At 34.8% G+C, this 21,558-nt stretch overlaps 1 protein-coding gene across 4 annotated transcripts in view; it reads right to left on the bottom strand.

Moving 5' to 3' along the window:
- Positions 1 to 21,558, bottom strand: part of GALNT13 (polypeptide N-acetylgalactosaminyltransferase 13) — a 544,226-nt gene that overhangs the window by 507,476 nt on the left and 15,192 nt on the right. For all 4 annotated transcript variants that reach the window (XM_036856919.1, XM_036856918.1, XM_036856917.1 and 1 more), the window contains exon 2: positions 1,216 to 1,286. The gene's annotated coding sequence lies outside the window, so the exon portion shown is untranslated. The remainder of the gene's footprint in view (positions 1 to 1,215; positions 1,287 to 21,558) is intronic.

Raw genomic sequence — 21,558 nt, 5'->3', positions numbered from 1 at the left:
AATTTAAACCCAGGAAGTCTGGATCCAGAGTCAAAATTCTTAAAACACTACACTATGCCACCTGTTTTGTTTTTTTTTTTTGAAGTAGTTATACTGGGAGACAATGTACAAACATCAATACTGCCATCATTGCCTCTACATTTTTTGGAAATTTTAATTTAGAATTGTCCTCCAGATTATCCCAATTCACCAAAGAAGGAATTTGAGCATGCAGAGGCTAGGACTCTATGATTCTATGGTTCCTTCCAACTTTAAAATGATACTATAAGAGCACTTGCTTTTTTTAATAAATGAAAGATGACTTTTAGAGAATTTCAGAACTCTAATTCTAAACACTTTTCATCAAAGAATAATTTAGGTGATTCATTAACTTTCTTTCAGAATTAACATTTTCACTTATTTCCTACTAGTTCAAAGCCATCCAAGTCAGGAATTGAAAGCATCATTTGAAATGGAAGCAATGACATGACAGACGATACAGAAAAAAAATTTGCAACATTTCCATGATACTGCTTAAGCAAAACAAAAATCCAAAGAAATAATTAGAAAATGTTTGTATTCTTATTAAATATTAAATAAATATTTAAATATTCAGGCTCTTAAATAAAATTAATTTAACTTTTTCTAAGTTGTTGGTGAAGGTAATATTTTTCGAAAAGCTGTGTGTTTTGATCAAAGCCCAGGTCTTCACTTTGAATAGATACTGAGCAAGTTATTAAAACTTCTTGGATCTCAGTTTTCTCATTTATCAAATGGGAATAAAAATAGTAATCTTAAAATATTTTGGGGAGAATTAGGACAAAGTATATAAATGCCTGATACACAGCAAATCTTAATCCTCAGCAAATCCAAATATTTAATTCTGTACTCCTATTTAAAATCTCCAAAGCAACACTGGCTAATAACACTAATTTTTCTTCATGCTTGTCAGCTTATGATTAAAAGGAAAAAAACTCACTTAAATAAAAAGTGATAAATATTATGTACCAGTTATGTACACAGAACAAATGTAAAATCAGTCATTAGAAATCTTGAAATTATACAACTTAATTCAGACTAGCAAATAGCTCAAATCTTTATCTTTTATATACATTTTTCCTCAGTATTCACAAATATCAAGAACTGTAAATAGAAATGTATTCTTTCATGACTGTCTGCCAAATTTATTCAGCATGACTGCAATTGAGTGGAAAAATAAAAATACATATTACTTACTGTATGTGGCACTTGGCAATTTCAAAATGATTTGCAAACATTCATCCTCAAAATACTCCTACAAAATGCATCTGTGAAAAGAAAGAAATGCAAAAGAGTAAGCAATTTGCCAAGGTCACAGAAAAACTAATCCAGAACAACACTCCCTTAGACACCACATATTTTAACATACCGAAATGAGCTTTTGCAAAATATAGATTATACATCTAATATATTATAATGGGCTGATGAACAGAAATGTTCCCAACTATATGCAAACATTCTACACATCAGTCAAGGAGGACACTCTTAAGATGAATCTGCACATTGGCTTCCAAAATACACGCAAGAAACACAGGCCCCTAGAACAAGTCAGAATAACATAAAAGCTATTCAAAACTGAGATATTTATAAGTAAATTTAGTTGGAGATTTTAAGTAGTTATTACATAATTCAAGTTTTGCAAATGTACTTTTGTCTAATATATGAAGATCACTGAGTCGGAGGAGAATTTTGCTTGATTTATTCAGAGAATTACACCAATTCACTTTGTAACTGTGTTTCAATTCTAATTGAAAACCATGTACTGAGAAAAATGCAGGCATGCCACTTGAACACCTCACAAAAATAGACAAACATTCATTTCTTTTTTTTTCAGAAGGCCAATTATAAGGAGAAAATTATTTAATCAGATTTCATTAATTAATGTGCTCTTTTTAGCGGAGAGGTGTTAGGGAAAGCACAGTAATTTCAAAGTGCAAAATATTTCAGCTTAAGTGAATTTTATGCTTCTGGGTATACTGTTTTATAAAAGAACTGTTCAGATGAAACAAAACAAAACACAACCTAATGATAATTAAAGTAACCCTTCAAAGTACAACATGTTGTTTCAGACAGATTAAACACACTATGGACAATACAAAGTAGCAAACATCTTTAGAGAGACGTTAGTTTTCAGCAACCAGCAGAATTTCCGCCCAGATATTTAGTTGTTTATAGGACTAAGCAGAAATACTAGCTTACCAAATCAACAGTTCAACAGCAGAACAGGCATTCTGAGTCGAACGTCTAATTAATTTATCTTCCTCTAGTGTGTGAAAGACAAAAGGATGGCACTGGCCTCTACCTGGTACAGGAATGAATGATTTTACTAATCCCCAACAGAGAGCTTCTCAAAAGGAGGAAACTAGAGATAGTTAGCGAATTTATAGTTAAAGGTCAAAAGTCAGTCAAAAAGTTTTTAAGAAACCATGTATTTTTATAAATTTCATTTTTCTAAGTTTAAAACTCAGAGCTTAATAGAAGATACAAACTCATGTCCACACATAATTTCAATAGAATTATAAAGTTATAACAATTAGCAGGTCTGTGTATTTCTTCATGCTTTAGTATAGTCATCCTCTTAGGCAAGAGAACTGAAGTTAACACTAATTCCATGACTTGCCCAATCTGACACAGCTAATAGGGGTGATCCTGGACTCAGACCCAGCTTTTCCGACCCCAGTTTCTTCCACTACAACACCTACTAGTGCCTACACCTCATGCAGGGCAGAAGTTGCAAACTGGGGCATGTTAAAAAATATTCAAAAGCAAGAGATTTCTCATAAGAGTTCTAATTTCTTTCTTTTTTTTTTTTTTTTTTTGAAAGAGCAAAGATATCTTAAGGCTGGGTTCACAGCTTCCAGACAGCAGAGAAATCGTTGCCAGTCTCACATGGGACATGCCTCCTGCACTCATCTAATTCCTACTTTTGCAAATTGTCTTCTACTCTGCAGCTGTCAAGCACCAGAGAGTTTTGCTCCTGATCCAAAAAACCCCTTTACCTACCAACTACTATCAGACCTCTTTGCTGTGAAACAGGAAGAATAATATTAATTATCCTCCAAGAGCATATTTCATTAGTTGAAGTGACTGCTTCTAACTACATTTCACTATACTCTCCTAATCAGGCGTTATTGATTACCTTATTTTAACCTACATATACAATTTAAAATTTCATGGGCTTGAAATTCCAGAGCTTGAAATTCCAGAAACTATAAATATATAGTTGATAATTTTTAAAGCTAAAGGAGAAATTTTAAAACACAGTTGACTGGTACATAGTCATAAGCATTAATCATCTCAAATCATGATTTTTCATTTACAATGGACACATCTTTCAGAGAGATACCTCCTGGGTTGATAGGTGTACTATTCGACAAAATAATTATAATGATAAAGAAAAAACCTTTAATTTAATTAAATAAACTAGATTAAGAGAACAGTGACCACTAAAGGTAAAGCAATGCAGCCCACACATTCTGGTTATATCATGGCATATTGCAAATAACTTAAAATATCAATATGTTTTGTAGAATGCTTAAAAAATATGGACCTGTAATTTGGGATAATTGTGGTAACAGTAGCCACCTAAATCTGAAATTCTTCACACACGTTGTAAAATATACGGCCAACAAAAACAAATAAAAACACACAAATCCTAGGCCTTCAGCATAACTGGAAGTTGGAGGATAATAAAAATGTCAGATTACCTGTAAACAGAAAATTAAACACCAATTTCTAACAGAGCTACCTTTCAAGCTCCCACTATATGTATTACAGTGATCTATCTAAAGGGTCTAGAAACTGAGGGAGAGAGAAGAAGAAAACAAAGGTCCTAAGAGTGACACAAAATTCACTCTCAGAAAGTCCACTGAAACTGTGAAAATGTTGAAAAATTATCCTGACATATTATAATGTGAACACAGGGAGAAGACTTAAAAATATACAGGGGGGCTTCCCTGGTGGCGCAGTGGTTGAGAGTCTGCCTGCCAATGCAGGGGACACGGGTTCGAGCCCTGGTCTGGGAAGAGCCCACATGCCGCGGAGCAACTAGGCCCGTGAGCCGCAACTACTGAGCCTGCGCGTCTGGAGCCTGTGCTCCGCAACAAGAGAGGCCGCGATAGTGAGAGGCCCGCGCACCGCGATGAAGAGTGGCCCCCGCTTGCCACAACTAGAGAAATCCCTCACACAGAAACGAAGACCCAACACAGCCAAAAATAAATTAATAAAAAAAAAAAAAAAGTAGACGGAATTCAAGGTGACAACATTTTTTTTCTTGGGGAGGAATAAGGCATTTTAAAATGATGGGGCTAAGTCAAAAGGACTTAGGCCCCAGCTTCAAGAAATTCTCACAAGTCAAATCTGGGACAATTGGAAAATCAGAATAAATAATTATAAAGAATTAAACTTCATTACAGAATATAAAATATAAATAAAAGAAAGTATATAAGGAAGAATTGGGAAACTCTCCCCTTCTGTAGAATATACCTTGGAGTCAGAAAATCACCACTAAGCGCACATTATAGTTAACTGATTTAGTCAAGAAAACACCTGCGGATCAGCACTCATGGGTGAAAGTGTGTTGACAAACAAGATATTTCCATAGTCTTAAAGTATCTTCCCCAAATCACTTACTAATTACAATGGAGAAAACAATGGAGAAACTTGGCAGAGATCACCTTAACTAAATGATCGAAGACAACATCATCAAAACGGCACAAACACACGTGACAAGTCTCCAAGTATGATGCACTTGAGAAGGACACAACATCAATCCGTGGTATGTCTGCCAAAAATGTGTAAACTGAATCAATAATTCGGAAATATCAGGAAAACCCAAATTGATGAAAGTCTAAAAATATGTGGCCTGAACTCTTCAAAGTCATTAAAAACTGAAGAAATTTTCCCGATTGAAGGAAATTTTAAAAAGACATGATAACCAAATGCACGTGTGATCCTAGACGCACCGTGAGTTATATAATAGTATTTTGTTAAAAATGATATTCTTAATTTTTACAACTGTACTGTGGTTATATAGGAAAATGTCCTTATTCTTAGGAAATACACACTAAAATACTTCAAGTAAAGAAGCATGTTGCATGTAACTTATTCTCAAAGGATTCAGGGAAACATTATATATATATATGTACATATATACATACATATATGTATATATAATTATGTAATTATACAATGCATATCTATATCTATCTATATATATGCACATATATGGAGAGAGAAAGAGCAAGCAGAAATAATAAAGCACAAGGGGTAAAATGTAAATAACTAACGAATCTGGACAGAGAGTATTCAGGGTTCTTAAGTATAATAATTACAATTTTCTGTATGTTTGAAGCTATATCAAAATTTTAAATTAGAGGAAATAGGTAGAAATAAATAAATGTCTTACTTTCATTGAGATATTTTGGGATCACAGAAAAATAGCCAAAGAGATAATCAATGAAGTGTTTTTAAATTAAGAAAAAAATTAAGAAGTTAAAAAACAAATCAGAATCATTGCTCAATGTTTTTGGACAACTAAAATAACAAAAATCCAGATATATATACACATTCTCCTGCATTTTATATATTATATATAATTCATATATTAAATATGCATATATTTAAATCAGATATCTTTTTAATAACATATATTTATATATGCATATTAAATTCATAAAATAAAGGAGAATGAAAGTAAATATGTAATTTAGCTTTGGGTTTTTAAATAAACCATACAAACAATTTACAGTCAGTGAATTCAGCAACGTAAAGTTAAATAATAAAGTGATATGCACAAATAAAAGTGTTCAGCAATTAAAGAAAAAAAAAAAGATTATCAAACAGTCCTTGAAGTTCATCAGTGTGTTTCTTCCTTATATAACTGTTTTGCTAAATCAAAATTACCAACTTCTGTTTTTTTCAAATTCAGGAAAAATAAGAAACATAAAAAAATAAAAATCACCCTTAATTCCTAAAACAATATATTTCATTTCAAACAATATATTTACTGTCTTTATTTCCAAACCATTATTTAAAGAATTATACAATATAAACTCATAATTAGATTCTTTTTTTTTACTCTATTGTGAATTTCGTTCCGTGACATGTTTGTTTATCGTTACAATGCAAAATTATTTCACTGATTGGTATCCCATCGATGCCATCATTGATTTAATATTTTTTATCTATAACTTGTTATCAAGTATCAGTTATCAAAAAATAAAAAACACTGCAAAGGTCCTTCTGAATGTATCTTCTGCCATAGCATGATTGCTTCCTCAGGATAAAATACCCAGAAGGGAAATTGCTAGATCAAATAGCATGAGGCTGTTAAAATTTGCTCAACTATATTTTATTAACACAGATGCACAAAATTTTCATATTTGAACAACCCCACAATCAGTTTATATTTTACAGTCACTGCAGCCATTTGCAGTTGTGACACAGTATTTTTTGCATGTTTGTGTCCTGATTTGGCCCTAGCTCTTCAAATTGTCATGTCTTGAATTGAGTTTTATGCATTCTTGGTGTTACAAGTGTTGAGTTTACCTTTTAAAATGTCTACAAAGAGGTTAGCCAAAAATTTGACCTTGAAATAAAAAATTGTTCGTATGGAAAAGCATGGAAACAGAGCAGTTTTAAGTAAAATAGTTATTTATTTTTGGAGGAATTAACACTTCCTATTTTCTTAGGAAGCAACAGTTGAGATTTTACAGGACCTAAGGAAGAAAATAGATGAAGATATGTTACAGTCTTGTAACTGAGAACATACAAGAGGATTGATTACTACATGACGTGTGATGCAAGCAAAGACAGAAAACACTAGAGACCCCTGAATAATCCAAGCCCCTCTACCAAGTCTCATTTCTAATTTATAGCAACAATGCATCAGTATGTCTAGATACTACCATTTACATTTTATTATGTTAGATATTAGCATTTTAAGTGCCACCTTAATTGATAGTTTTCATCAGTCTTCAAGTTACTTTAGCCACCTTTCTTTTTTCCTATATTTACTTTGTATTCTTGCAAATTCACACAGATTTAGCAACCTTCCTAGTCTGTAGAATCCATATTTTGTATTATTAAGTTCTGGAGATTAATACAAATATTATTCAGTATAAGCACCCAATCAACCCTTCTGGAGTCCCAGTTGGTCTGCCCTGGCAGGTCACTGATTCAATAACACATAACAAACCATGCCTCCCCTTACCCAAGACTACATTTTCTTTACTGGTTGATGAGAATGTCATATGAGATAAAAACTAAACCTTACTGAAATGAAGATACATGAACTCTTTGCTTCCCCCCATATTTAAGTCCTGTCATTGTGTCAGATAATAAAATTAGATGAACTTGCAGTGATTTACTTCTTTTAAAGCCATGTTGGTTGTTACCCCCATTTGTTCTGCCCTTTGAGGTGTATGAAAAATCAAATGTCTTTTTGATTTATTCTATTTTCCTAGAATAAAAGCAAGTATCAAAGCAAGCTGATTAATCTATAACTTCTAAAGTCATCACTGTGTTCTCTCTCTCTCCCTCCCCATTTTCATTTGGCATTCAAGAACCCTAAGTCAACTCCTTGTACACTTTCTATTGTAAATACGGCTTGGTAATAACCCTATGATAACTTCTATCATGAACAGCATGCCGAATCAGGATCTCCTCAACATTGCATTTAAAAATGTAATTCTCCTGAAGCCCATTAGCCAATTTAAGTCACTGCATAATTCCATATCGGGTCTACTCCATGGTTCAAACAGTAGGCAATGCCTTGACCAAGATCCTGAACACCCTCACCCCTTGATTTTTGACAGTGTGCTTACCTTGCAGACAGTGTCTACACTGTGGCATTCCCTAACTGAAGACTGTTTCATCCGTCCCTCTTCTCTATTCATCCAGTTGAGAAGTCAAGACCTGTTTCCTAACTCAAGGGGGTTCTCAGTCAATTCTTTGTTCCCTTTACTTTATTTCACTTTTCTTCCACTGAATGTTCAAGGAACTGGCAAAGTGATTGTTCCAAACATTCACTAGCCTCTCTTGTAAAGAACACTGAATGCCTTCACCTTCATCCCCTGCTTCACTGGCAGAGATATGAGAAGATGTTGGTTCCTTCATCCTCAGAGATGAAAGGTGAAGCATGTTTGCTTAACTCACTTAACCCCACTCTCAGCAAACACACAGTAAAGCATGACTTATTTTATATCCTTCCCTCATTACTTTCTACTCACTGTAAAAATTTCACCTCTTCCTTTACATATCTCTATCTTTTGACTCACTTCACTTTCATGAAGTTTTTCCAAGAACAGATTAGAGATTCAGGCAGATTTATGTTCAGAGAACTTCATCAGTGTCATTTATAATATTTATAACTGTAAATCCTTAAAAGCAACTAGAGTGTCTAACAACTAGAGATCAACTAAGTAAGGTGTGGTTTGTGTAGATGATAGAATGCCAGGCACCCACAGAACTCATGTCTCAAACAGTATTTATTTATATGCAGAAATCTTCAATATATCAATATATTTTTAAAACAATATAAATACTTTCTAAAATAACATGATGAATAAAGTAGCAATTGTGTAAATAATTATAAATATGTATACACACATGTATTTACATATACACAAATATATGTATAAAATTCAGAAAGACTGGAGGACTATACAGCAAAATGTTAATAGTTATAATCTCTGAATAATGTAAAAATATAAGTAATATGAACTTACTTTTTAATATTTTACTTAATTTTGCAAACCTTCTGCAAATATATATATATATATATATATATATAATCTTATAATTCAAAAAGAAAGAATACTAGCTTGAAAACTCAGAGGGAACGAAAGCAACACACTGCATATGTAAGAACCAAATACAGAGCTATAAATCAGGCAGAACTTCAGCATTAAAAGAGCTGGAGACTAGTATAGACAAAATTGGGGCATAAATAAGCAGTAAGATTAAATTCTCAAAAAGTTAATAAAATGTGATTTTTTTGATGTGATATGGCTGTACCTACCAGTTGCCTCCCCAATATTTATTCTCTCCGGCCTTAGACGCTATATGTACTTCACGCTCTTTGGCCTTTGCCTGCCCAACATGTAGATATGATTGGAACTCTGGCAGCTATTTTGAGATCTTAAAATGTCTACAAGAATCCAAGATCCCTGGTGACATTAAAGAGCCAGGCTTCTCAGGCTTGGACTGCTGACATCAAGACTTCATATTTTGTGAGGGAAAAATAAAGCACTAATTTCTTCAGGCCACTCTGGGCAAACAATGGACACAATTTCTAAGTGAAACATACAACTACTTGAGAATTTGCAGGTAAGAATAAAGAAAATGTTTCTCTGTCAAGGATTTAATGATTATTTGACCAGAATATATTAGCAAATCTTAGGGTTCATATGTCAAATAATACTTAAAATGAAAAAAAATTCAAAGGAATTCAGAGGAGAGGAATGGAAAGAATTAACATTTAGGAAATTACAATACATTAAAAATGGCTCAGATAGAAAAATTTATATTTCATAAAAGGAAATACCTAGTAGTTTAGTTATATTTAATTGTATGAAGGATTATTTTTAAAGTTAGACTCCATGTAATGAAATTGCTTTAACAGTAGCAGGAGAGATTATATTACACACTAAAAATGAATTTCCAGAAACTAAAGATTATTTAGATATTAGCTTTTTTTTAAAGTGAAGTTTCTTTTGAACCTAAATTTAGAACTGGGACTTTTCAAGTCATGAGATCCAATTAGAAATGTAGTGTAAATATGTGATGAACTTTAGGTAGAGGATGTGAGTTAGTTTTCTATTATGTTTTATGGACAATTTTGGTGCTTTCTTCATGTTTTACACCACTGTTTAAATGTACACATTTGTATTCAATTCTTCTGAGAATAAGTTAAAACTGATTGAAAGTGCATCCTTAACTCCACTACACCATCCAAATATAGAGTGTGGCAGGTTGTATCTTCCAAAGACGACCACAACATGTTCCATCCTGCATGGTCTTCTGCAGTGTGAGCTTGACACTCGCCCATCACAGGATGAAGCTATTTCTTTACCTCCTGGAATCTGAGCAGACACTAGGACTCCTTTGACCAAGAGGATATGATAGAAGCAACACTGTACCAGACCAGGAGTGAACCCTTAACTCGCATCTTCTGTCTTCTGCCTCTTGGAGACCTCAGCTGCCATGGAAGAAGTTCAGGCCACTCTTCTGGAGAGAGTGGCCATTTTGAGGAGCACAAGGTATCAGACATGTGAGTAAAGAAACCATACTGGCGTCCAGTTCATCCGGCCTTTAGGTGACTCCGGTCCCAGCCACCACCTGATGGCAACTGCATGACAGACCCCAAATGAGGATCTCCCAGTTGAGTTCCGTCAACCCACAGAACGATGAGAGATTAGAATAAATTGCTATTTTTAAGCCACTAAATGTATGGATAATTTCTTGCATAGCAATAAAATAACCAGAAAATGTGATCATCCTAGAATTTAAAATCTAGAAGTATAACGCAATATTTGTCATCCTTTATTTATGTAAAATCTAAAATTGTATATATGAACATATACTGACCAGAATGTGAATTGTTTATATGGTAACCTATTTTTCTGTCTCTGTCTCTACCTCTATCTATGCAAGTTATCTTACATCCAGTTAAAATGATTTCCGATTGCTTTCTGGCTGATCGTGCACTAACACAGAAGTTTTATATATATATATGTATAAAACATGGAGATATATATATATATGTGTGTGTGTGTGTGTGTGTGTGTGCATTTATGTGCACATACAAACACACACACACAGTGGAATTCGGGGCCATTCAGCCTGTAAAACAGAATATATAGCAGAAACCTGAAGGCTGAACTGACAATGTGGAAAACGGCTTAAATTTGTTTTCTGTGCTCCCAAAAAGCAGAACTAAGACCAATAAGACCAATGAGAGGGGCTTCCCTGGTGGCGCAGTGGTTGAGAATCTGCCTGCCAATGAAGGGGACACGGGTTCGAGCCCTGGTCTGGGAAGATCCCACATGCCGCGGAGCGACTAAGCCCGTGAGCCGCAATTGCTGAGCCTGCGCGTCTGGAGCCCGTGCTCCGCAACAAGAGGGGCCGCGATAGTGAGAGGCCCGCGCACCGCGATGAAGAGTGGCCCCCGCTTGCCGCAACTAGAGAAAGCCCTCGCACAGAAACGAAGACCCAACACAGCCATAAATAAATAAATAAATAAAATTAAAAAAAAAAAAAAAAAAAGACCAATGAGAAAAGTCACAAGGAATAGAATTTAAGCTCAGCATAAGGAAAAGCCCTCTTACTATAAAGAATGACAAAATAGAATGGGCTTCCCTAAGAAAGGGCCAAATGAAGAGTTCAAGAAGTTGAAGGTCCACTCTCCAGAAATGCTGAAAGGGACTTCAAGTTGTGGCTTGTTGCTGGAATTAAATGTTTTTTAAATACCCTCTTGAACCCACTATTTTGATAAATTTGTGGTGATTATCTTTGGAATAGATTATGCTAATATTTTTATATTCCCATCATATTCTAGAAACAGATATGAGGAGTGTCACAAAGATTCATTCAATAGAGCATCATTAAATTCACAGCCCTTTATCCTACTGAATCAATGTTTTCAAGACATTTATTGAATAACTAGCTATATTATGGACCTTAGTAGGCCTCGGGGGAACAATGAGGAATGTGGTGCCTCCACTGTGAAAAAGATTATAATTTAAAATCGGAGACAGAGGAAGACAAAACCATGATAACATGGTATAAGTTAGCAACAGCAGTAAGAACAAAGTACTGTGGGAACTGGAAAAAGGAATAGAAAAAATTCTGCCCTAGAGATTGGCGAAATCCTGTAAAAAGAGTTAGCATTTAAGCTGATCCTTGAAAGGACAAGATAGGTAATTCAAGGCTACAAAGCAGTATGAGCAAAGAAACAGTCATGGATATCTATGCCATGTCCAGGTAACAGAGAGATAATTCAGTGAATCCTTGAAATAGATTAGGAGAGGGTAACAAATGAGAAGTGAGGCTGCAAAGCTCATTGGGATAAATTTCTATGAAGGGTTTTGAATGATATATCAATACTAAAGAATTTGAAATTTAACCTGTAGAACTTTCATAGGTTTTTACACCCAGGAGTTACATGCCCAGAATTATATGTAGTGAGATCCCCCTATTGGCAGTGTGGAGTAGGTAATGGACTACACGATGTGGAGTAACTTTATTTTAAAGAAAGATGTCAGTCTTGGGTTTAGATTAGGTACCACTTTGACTGAGGGAAGGTGGGGTGACAGGATCACCCTCAAGATCCCTTTCAATCTTAAACTCTGTGACTTATGTCCCTTGCAAAGGAAACAAGTTGCAGACAAATTCTTTAAAATGACAGAGGTGGCAGAACTCTTGGGCCACTCTGGTGAAATTCACAAAGACATTGCTATTTCAAATACCCAATGAGTTTGACAAGAAGTACAGAAAGTGCACAATCTTTGACGAGCTGACAATGGAACGTGAGAGGGAAGAACATCACAAGGAAGAGATTAATACAGCACAGTAGAAGCATTTTCAACTATCCTTCTGGGAAAGCCAGATAAAAATTTGACTGACCCAAATCCTTCTGGGCCTGCATCATTTTCCAAAGTAGCGTCTACAGCTTTGGAAGGCCTAGGGGACCTCTCTGTACATGTGCAATCTAATTAATGCATGTAGGAAGGACTTAACTGTGTAGGACACTTTGCTAGGTACAGCACAAAAAGAACTACGTTTGACTGCCTTCTCGCATTTCATAATCTATTAAAGACAGATGGATGTAGACATACATCTACAATTTAGGACGATGAAAGGAAGGATTCATTAAACTGCAGAAAGAAAAATGTATGTACTTATGTTAAATGCTTCATGAGCATCCATAGTGGGACAACTTGATTAGTGCCCTTTCAAGGAGAAACAGAGCTGAGGGTCAGAGGATAAATGCCAGTGACACGATCTCACTCCCGAGACTTGCTGGAAGGAAAAAGGAAAGCTTTGCCTTACTCAGATTTAACAGCACTGTAAGCCAAGGTCAGTGAAGGGGTCTGAGGCACAACAAGCCACAGGACTGCAGCTGCTTAAAGGGAGGGAGAACAGGCCAACCACAGCACGGAATCATTCTAGGGATACAAGCTCCTTTTCTTGCCTTCCTTCCTTTCTGTTGTTGTTGATGTTGGTATTGGGCCACTTGGCCCTGCCTAGGGAGCGCTATATATGGGTGTCAGCAAGGAGGCGGGAATTCATGAAACTCCTAATGACTTGAAGGTGTGAACCTGGATTGAGAAAGTTAACACGTGAAAAAGTTTGAAGTTGGGGTGCAGTGTGAATTTTACCCCTGAGACTGACACACGGTGTGTGAAATCAGAATTCTTAAGTACTCTGAATGACTTGCTTGATGGCAATCAGCCAAGCATATCATCAGATGAGAATTTTAGCTACTGAAGAAGCTCACTGTCCTTGAAGCCCCCGCACAGTGGTAAAGGCACACATTTTCCTATAGAATACAGCCACGAATAACACAGTCTGAATGCCTCTGCTGAAAAACACAGAGAAGAAAAAGTAAACATTCTACACGATAACAATGTCTCTAATTAATGCCCCTTATTAATAAATTTGTAATATTGTTCACATGGAAAGATTTGACATTTATATTTTTTATGGTATAAGAGACCCTTTCTTGACAGAATGGCTTAGCCTTATGAAAATATGTAGCTCTATTTTGCAAATGTTCATTTCGAATGAGGACATAACCCCTAGAAGCAGGAAAGAGAAAGTCATCTTTTTAATAGTATGAGACTTCAGTAAGGCAGAGACTTGACAGAAAGAAAGAAGGGCAGACCCAAAGAAAAAAGGATTTTGCCACGTGGACCCCCCAGGGCTTTAGAATTGCAAAAGCACTCAGTAATTGCATGCAGTGCACATGAACCCCTTGCTGAAAACCCATCTGTAAGTATGTGCCTCTTAACGAAATTTTGGAAGCTCCTGATCTTGCATTTACATAGTGTCTTAAACCAAGTAGACCCCAAAACCACTAGCCAGATTTATTAACTGATTATGTATACTGACTGCTTAAGCAGGAATCATTTCATGCAGCAATGAAGTGCACTTCCGTATTAAAATGTGGCAACATTTTATTAGCCCACAATTTTATATATCAAGTTATTGTGAGATGTAGTCCTCTGGCCAATTAAAAGTGCACGGGTATTTAGAGATTTATAATAAAATACAGATGCATACAACTTTATTAAAATCACATAATTTTTTTTCCTAGGCAAGTGCTAAATACATGTATGATAAAAAAAATAGATGGACAGAAAATAACATCAGCTAAAAAATGACTAAATGGGGGGGTTTTAGGGTGTGTTATTGTGAAGAGGAGTGAGAAAGTGAAAGGGTATATGAAGAGTTGGTGGTGGTGAAATGTTGTTGGCATCAGGCCATTTCAATAAACACACCTGGCCCTGCAAAGGGAGCTCTATATATGGGTATCAGCAAAAAGATAGGAATTCATGAACTTTCTAATAAGTAGAAGGTGTGAACCTGGAAGATTGGCTAAAAACTCAAAACTATTGAATTAAACCTGAAAAGAAAGTTATAATGAAGATAAGCTTTTAGATAGAGAAGTTTAAAAAAGTTAGACCAAAACTTAATTTGGTCCAACAAAAGGTCAAAACAAACCCTAAAGTTAATAAAACAACTAACAGTCAAGAATAAATCTGAATTATCATAAAATAAGTAACTTGAGTGGTGCCCAAGAGATCATGGAGAGCCACACTCAAAAACACCCAGGAGAAAGCTGGACAGCCGCATATAAACCAATAAAGTTAGAACACTCCCTTACACTATACACAAAAATAAACTCAAAATGGCTTAAAGACTTAAATATAAGACATGACAACATAAACATCCTAGAATAGAACATAGGTAAAGCATTCTCTGACATAAATAGTAGCAATATTTCCTTAGATCAGTCTTCCAAGGCAAAAGAAATAAAAGCAAAAATAAACAAATGGGACCTAATCCAACTTATAAGCTTTTGCACAGCAAAGGAAACCATAAACAAAATGAAAAGACAACCTACAGAATGGGAGAAAATATTTGCAAATGATGCTACCGACAAGGGCTTAATTTCCAAAATACACAAACCACTCACACAGCTTAATATCAAAGAAACAAATAACCCAATCAAAAAATGGGCAGAAGACCTAAATAGACATTTCTCCAAAGAAGACATATAGATAACAGGCACATGAAAAGATGCTCAACATCACTAATTATTAGAGAAATGCAAATCAAAACTACAATGAGGTATCACCTCACACAAGTCAGAATGGCCATCATTAAAAAGTCTACGAATAATAAATGCTGGAGAGGGTGTGGAGAAAAGGGAACCCTCCTACTCTATTGGCAGGAATGTAAATTGGTGCAGCCACTATGGAAAACAGTATGGAGTTTCCTTAAAAAACTAAAAATAGAACTACCATATGATCCAGCAACCCCACTCCTGAGCATATATCTGGAAAATATGAAAACTCTAATTGGAAAAGATACATGCACTTCAATGTTCACAGCAGCACTACTTACAATAATAGTCAATACATGGAAGCAACCTAAGTGTCCATCAACTGAGGAATGGATAAAGACCATGTGGTATATATAAACAATGAAATATTACTCAGCCATAAAAAAGAATGAAATATTGCCATTTGTTGCAACATGGATGGACCTAGAGATTATATACTAAGTGAAGTCAGTCGGACAGAGAAAGACAAATATTATATGACATCACTTATATGTGGAATCTAAAAAAATGATACAAATGAACTTATTTATAAAACAAACAGACTCACAGACACAGAAAACAAACTTATGGTTACCAAAGGGGAAGTGGGGGAGGGGATAAATTAGGAGTATGGGATTAACAGATACACACTAGTATATATAAAATAGATAAACAGCAAGGACTTACTGTACAGCACAGCAAACTATATTTAATATCTTATAATAACCTACAATGGATAAAAATCTGAAAAATAATTTGTATGTGTATATATGTATGTATAACTGAATCACTTTGCTGTATACCTAAAGCACAATATTGTAAATCAATAGTCCATAAAATAAATACCCAGGAAACCCATAAAAAGAAAAACTCAACTTTCAGTAGAAGCCCTTTGTGGAACACGCATGCTCGTGCGTGCATGGGCACACACACACACACACACACACACACACACACACATAGTGGGCATCAGCCCTGCTCTGTGACAGGAAAGAGTATATATCTTTGATTTAGTGTTAGTCAAAAACACACTGCAAAACCAATGATAATGCTAAATCTTTCTATATCTTGGTTTTATATTTACAATGATGGTGAATATTTTTGTGAGCTACTAACTTCCAAAGCACTTTTAAATAAAATGAAAACTGTTCACAAAGTGAGTTTACAAGGTTAATTATCGGTGGACTATCACACTATAAAATAATTACAAGTGGAGTATTTTGGCAGATAGATGCAACACTACAAAAAAATCAATTGTCTGTCTGTGACTTAATGTAACCTTGTTTGAAAATGGTTAACCTCATACATGGTTCCCAGACACAGAAGGAGTTATTACTTGATTGTAATTATTTCTCATGTAGAGATTTCTTGAAAGGTTGTTGAAGTTTAAGTTAAACTTTTCTTTTTAATCACTTTTAAAAAATATTCAAACACAAAACTTCAGAATGGGAGGCAACAGGAGTACTAGGCAAATGTAAGCTAAGGACCCAACGTTATTTTAGGCAGCTCTAGAAAACTGTTTGGATCACAATAAGAAAAGTAGTAAAAGGTTATTTAACTAATTTCATTATTTTTAATATGCAAAGGATTTTTAAACACAGATAAAACACATAAACTATTTAATAACCCATACAACCACTTCTTATAAACTCTCACAAAAGATAAGCTAGTCCTTCATCATTTTTTTTTTTTAGTTGTTTTGTTTGAGTCCTTCATCATTTTTTAAAAATAAATATTCTATTTTACTGAACATGTTTTTGGAGTTGAGGAAGTTACAGGTTACATTAAACAATTAGTCCTGGTACATTTCAACAGACTGCAAATGATTCAGAAATAAATCAAAAACAGCATGATGCATCATTAAATTCCCACCAGCAGTTTATGAATTTATGTACAATTATCATTTGTACAAATTATTGTGAAGGAACTGACAAACTATCAGTGTTCAAAACAACATATTCTCCTCATATGACAAGAAAAGAGAACTGGAATTCAAATATTTCTAAATGAGAAATCAATTGCAATTTGTTATCTCAAATTATGTCCTTCTACATAAAAAAATAGAAATTCTCCAATTAAGCTTTTATAAAAATCACTAAAAACAACAAGACATCACATACTAAAAATGAAGTCTGTGTCTCTAAAGAACAAAAAATAATAATGTTTCATCTTTTTCACTCAAGGGACTAAGGCTAGGATTGGAAACATTTTAAAATTGTTACTATTTTTCATACTCACACACACAAAAAAAGCACTCACTTTTCAATTTCTCTAAGAATCAGCCAAGAAAAAATAAGTCAAAGCTGATCAAAAAACTAAGGGGAAAGGGGAGGATGACCGCTCAACATAGCCAAGAACACCTAACAAAAATCAGCAGTGACACTAGAATTTTTTAACTAGAAGTTAAAGGAAATAGAAGAATCTTACCACCCTTTTTTTAAGCTAGATGCACTTTCTGCAAAGTGGCATTTCAGTGTTCAGCACTGTGTACAACGTGTGCAATACTATGATATATTTATCATGATGATATTCCTTTGCCTTCCCTCTTTTACCTTCACCTCTCTATTAAACAAGATTTATAAATATTTCACTAATACAGTTTTACTGTGTTTCTATTTTGCTGGGCTTCAATCCTATCTTTGACTGGTATTTATTTATTGCCTCCTGGGATCTGATTTTGCAGTTACTCTTCACAATAACTCTTCCAGGTCTGAGAATTTTATTTCAGAAATCGGTTAAGCAGGCCAGATTTACTAGGCACCTGCCATACTAAATGCCCATAGAGGACCCTGGAAGAGGAGATACACTAATAACAGCTAGTATTTGTTAAGCGCATGCTAAGTGCCAAGCACAATAATCAGTACATTACATGCATTGTCACCTCAACACATTAAAGCAGTTATAATTATTAGGTAGATGAAAATAAACATCTAGCTCTTAGAATCGTGAGAATTAAAAGGGCTAGTATTATGTAAAGCACTTAAAAGAAACCCGCAAAACCAGTTAGAAACCTGGGTCGTATTAGTGTTAGCCACTATTACTATTACCTTCACTTTAAAGATGAAGTAACTAAATCCCACAGAGGCTATCTAACTATGCTTTGTCATTCTGCTAAGTAATTGGATAATTCAGAACTTGTGAACTGCATTTATGCAGGCACCATAGTCTTAAACTTGTAGCTTTAGCACAACCATGTTCCACTGCCTCTTCCAAACTTGAGTCCAGGCATTTTCCTTATCTTAGAATCAAGGGATGGTTCATATGCTAACGGTTCTAATTAATGGCCAAGAACTTCACCTTTAAAAGGAAATTTAATGGACCCTCGATTCATCGAACCAGGTGAGATAACAGGACAGAGGAGCTCTTCACTGCCCCCCAGTGACTGTCCAAAAACCAGATCACTCAGCAAATGGTAAAAGGAGGGGACCCAAGGGATTATTATCACAACCTGTCAACAGAAACCAGATATCCACAGCTTTAAAGAATGCCTCTCATTGTTAACTTTTTTCTCATTTCAGAATCCCCTATCCTTCCAAATCATAAAAATACTAGATCTTAACATATTATTTAATACGTAATTGATCTTAACATATTATTTAATATGTAATTTGTGTTCTCAAATTTCACAATACATTATTGTGGTATACAAGCCCCAAGTTGGTGGTGGGGAGAGACTGGGAAACTTCCTCATTCCTCCTTATCTCTCTTCCTCTCCCTCTCTGCCTGTCTCTGTCTCTGCCTCCGTCCCTCTCTCTTTCTGTCAATCTCTTTATTTCTATCTATCTATAGAAAGCTATTACAATTTTCTTTTGGTTTGTTGAATTGATATTCGTAGTTAAAAGATGCTAAAGCACACATGCATGCACACACACACACAGAGAAATCTAACAACCAGCAGGTTAGACATTTCTTATGGGACCCATCTGTGTTCTCACATTCAATAGGAATAGCTAGCATCTTTAAAGCAACTATTTCTGATGAGCTACAAAATTAAAGTGTTAGTCCAAATAATAAGAAGCAGTGAGAACTTCCAGAGCAGCTGCCGATGTAAGTTGGCAATATCCTCACATCTGTGCAATGTTGAAATGGCCATCCTTCATCTATCAATTCCTCTGTGAATCTGCAGACACATCAGGTAATCAGAATAACTGGTATAATTTAATAACGCAGAGGACTATAAAATTTACCGTCTCTATCTGGAAACCACTACAAAATGTTGTTTAAAATTATTGTTTAGTACTATTAAAATGTTCAGGAAAACAGAGGTGGAATGGAGATAAAATCTTCTAGAGAATCATTCGGTAAGGCTTTGCATTTTTACATCAGCAAAAATAAAAGTTATTTTTTTAATTATAAGAAAATAAGACCTAGAAAATTTATAGTTCATTTCATTCTCAAAGAAAATGATAGGCCTATATTTGCAAAATAAATAAACACTAGAATATAGAGTCATACTAGGTTTTTTTTTTTTTTACCAGTTGCATCATTTCAAAGATGAGGAAACGGAGATCCAAAGAACTTCAATGACACGCTACAGAATTTAGTAATGGTTTTACCAAGACTAGAATCCAATTCTCTCCTCTTAGTCCCATAATCTTTATCATACTGTAAGGGATGACTGCTACTGTGTTTAGTAACAGAAGTTCCAAGGATTTATATTTCTTTATACAGTGGAGCCCCCTCCCCGAACCCCAACCTGTTTCTTTCCTCAGAAGGAATCACCTTTAATTGTTTATTAGTTCCACAACAAAAAGCTTAAATTCAAATGTCTTTATGGACCAGGGGGATTCAACAGAGAGTGACTGGAATCTCTGGAAATCTGGTACAGATTTAGTACAGACACACCTAAAGAAACCATATTTTTTAAAAAAATCAAGTTAAAACATTGACCAAACAAATAGACCCAGAGTACTTTAGACATTATCTAAATTATCTCACATACCACACTCCACATTTCTCCATACTCTTCCTATTAATACAGTCAATTATTCCTTCTCTTAGTTTTCTTTGGAATTTTGAGTTGCAAATCACCTTCCTTCATAAATTTGAGAATTATTCTATTAATTTTTAAAACATGTTCTGACTTTATTTTTTTCTTTTCTTACAATCAGAACTCCAATTAGCAGGAAGTCACACTTCAGGGAGATTCAGTGACTCATCTTTCTCATCTTTTTGTTCTTTTTCTTTGCACTGTTGAGAGATTTTCTCTATTTGAAATTACAAATGTCCCTTAAAACTACTGATTGAAAATCTTTAATTTCCAACAGTTTTTCTCGTTTAGTTTTTGTCTCTTCCCTATCATCTTCTTGTTTTATGAATGTAATATTTTCTTGAATCTCTTAAAAAATTTTAATTTTTTGGTCTCTTTTATGATTTTTTTTAAACGATCTGTACCATGCAAGGTCATTTTTTGTCATTGGTATTCATTTATCTTGGTGTCTCTTCTTTTTCTTTTTTTTTTTTTAACATCTTTACTGGAGTATAATTGCTTTACAATAGTGTGTTAGTTTCTGCTTTAAAACAAAGTGAATCAGCTATACATATACATATATCCCCATATCTCCTCCTTCTTGCATCTCCTTCCCTCAAACTCTCCCTATCCCACCCTCTAGGTGGACACAAAGAACAGAGCTGATCTCCCGGTGCTATGCGGCTGCTTCCCACTAGCTATCTATTTTATGTTTGGTAGTGTATATATGTCCATGCCACTCTCTCACTTTGTCACAGCTTACCCTTCCCCCTCCCCATATCCTCAAGTCCATTCTCTATTAGGTCTGTGTCTTTATTCCTGTCTTGCCCCTAGGTTCTTCTTGACTTTTTTTTTTTTTCTTAGATTCGATATATATGTGTTAGTATACAGTATTTGTTTTTTTCTTTCTGACTTACTTCACTCCATATGACAGACTCTAGGTCCATCCACCTCACTACAAATAACTCACTTTCATTTCTTTTTATGGCTGAGTAATATTCCATTGTATATATGTACCACATCTTCTTTATCCATTCATCTGTTGATGGACACTTAGGTTGCTTCCATGTCCTGGCTATTGTAAATAGAGCTGCAATGAACATTTTGGTACATGTCCCTTTTTGAATTATGGTTTTCTCAGGGTATATGCCCAGTAGTGGGATTGCTGGGTCATATGGTAGTTCTATTTTTAGTTTTTTAAGGAACCTCCATACTGTTCTCCATAGTGGCTCTATCAATT

Source organism: Balaenoptera musculus, chromosome 7 (assembly GCF_009873245.2).
Source record: "Balaenoptera musculus isolate JJ_BM4_2016_0621 chromosome 7, mBalMus1.pri.v3, whole genome shotgun sequence".
Taxonomy (NCBI): Eukaryota; Metazoa; Chordata; class Mammalia; order Artiodactyla; family Balaenopteridae; genus Balaenoptera; species Balaenoptera musculus.
Note: the sequence above shows the minus strand (reverse complement) of the source record. Positions and strands in the feature narration are given on the sequence as shown.